The sequence below is a fragment of the Trichechus manatus genome, unplaced genomic scaffold (genome assembly GCF_000243295.1).
Source record: "Trichechus manatus latirostris isolate Lorelei unplaced genomic scaffold, TriManLat1.0 scaffold00225, whole genome shotgun sequence".
Lineage (NCBI taxonomy): Eukaryota > Metazoa > Chordata > Mammalia > Sirenia > Trichechidae > Trichechus > Trichechus manatus.
In genome coordinates, this window is record NW_004444161.1 from 774,687 (window position 1) to 776,601 (window position 1,915).

The 1,915-nt window shown below is 34.9% G+C and overlaps 1 protein-coding gene across 1 annotated transcript in view; it reads left to right on the forward strand.

Moving 5' to 3' along the window:
• The window catches only part of GALNTL6 (polypeptide N-acetylgalactosaminyltransferase like 6), a 944,054-nt gene that overhangs the window by 522,530 nt on the left and 419,609 nt on the right, over window positions 1–1,915 (forward strand). The window lies entirely within an intron of this gene.

Genomic DNA, 1,915 nt, shown 5'->3' on the forward strand with positions numbered 1-1,915 from the left:
GATTTTCAGCACATCCAAAAGAGCAAGTCTAACAGTTACATAGCTAGAAAGACTGAGCAAACCAAAATAAAATCAAAGCCTAGAAGCCCAGGCGAAAAGAAGCAAGCTTAGGTGAGATGAAGTTTTCCAGAGAAAAGATCTAAGAAATCTGCAATCCAAACTGAAGGTCGTATCGTGTAAGGACATAAACATATAATTTATCTTAATGTAACAGATAATCTCTAGAGCACTTTTCCGACTCGAGATCATAATTCTGTCCATCAGTCCTCTGGGGCAGCATCTTCAAGCTGGTAACGCACCTGCTTCTGTGCCGATCACATTGCCATGGAAAACTAGAAGCGAAAAAGCTATGCTTCGCAACAGCTCTGCCTTGGAGCCTGTGAAACCCCTATTATCTCTATGGCAATCTGTCTGTAAGACAGTCTTTTTTTTTTTTTTTAGTTTATTTTTTATGCCTTCATATAGCTCTATTTTAAGAAGTATTTCTTAAAATCACTTTTCCTTTATTTCCCTAACTCACTAAGACAGATTTCATCTAATTACATAGAAATAAGATATTGCTGTGGAAATTTATATATGTATGTGTGTATGTATATCTGCATATGTATGTATATGTACATATGCATATATACATATGTAGACCACACATAAAGTATAATTGATATTTGAATAGAGTAATTATGTATAGAAGGCGTTGACCAGCAGAAAACAAAATCCTTAGAAATTTAACAAGTACCAATTGCTGTATGGGAAACACTGGTGGCATAGTGATTAAGTGCTATGGCTGCTAACCAAAAGGTCAACAGTTCAAATCCACCAGCCACTCCTTGAAACTCTATGGGGCTGCTCTACTCTGTCCTATAGGGTCGCTATGAGTCGGAATCGGCTTGATGGCAGTGGGTTTGGTTTTCTGGATTTTAATTGCTATATATATATGTATATATATATATATATACACATGCAATATATATAGAAAGATATAAACTGTATGCAAAATATATTGATGTAGATAAAATACCGACTAACAGAAAATATAAAATTCTTTAGGAATCCAACAAGTACTGATTAAAATAAAATACATTTTTGACTTTTTGAATGTATAGTAAGTCTCTGACATTTTGAAGATATTAAATATGACAAAAATTTTCCATGATTTTGTTACGGTTCAAAAGGAACTGAATGATATAATTCAAAAGAAACGCCTAAGAACAAGCCGTATCTATTCAATCATTACAATCATTAAAGTAAAATTCCAGGAAAATTCTGCTTCCAAAACTCATCTGTAGATAATGAAGTTTTTGTGAAGCCAAATAAGTGTGATTTGTTTTTAAGATTCCCTTCTTGAGCTTCAGTGGGATCTGTTTTCATTATTGTGTCGTACAAATATTGTCTGCCTGAATATGGAAAGGAGAGGTAATTTGTAAAGAAAACATGTCTTTTAAAAGACTGAGAACTTCTGAAAGCATGTGTCACAATGCTGAGAACAAACCTATCTGAAGCCATAACTGACTTACCACCATAAGTCTATATCAATGTTTCGAAGGTTTTAAGCACCCAGGGATATAGTGCATCCCTATGACGGAACTAAGTAGCCATTAACTTTCATGCTTTGGAAAGTATTTAATGAGGTGAAAATGCTTATATTATTGCACTAAAAATCAGTATGTTGACATATACCTCATGGGTCTCTGGTTTTGTTGAAAGTACACACAGACATACCCACACATGTGTATGTGAGCAAAGCAAAACAGAACTGGAAATACGTACACCAAATGAGAGAAAAAGTTCTTCTCTGAATTTCGCATGATCTTTTTTCTTTTTTCTTCTCCACCTCAGTTTCCCGGTTTCCATTCGTACAGTTTTCCTGTCCCTTCCTACCTTCTCCTCTTTGCTTTTGGGCTGGTGTGCCCATTAG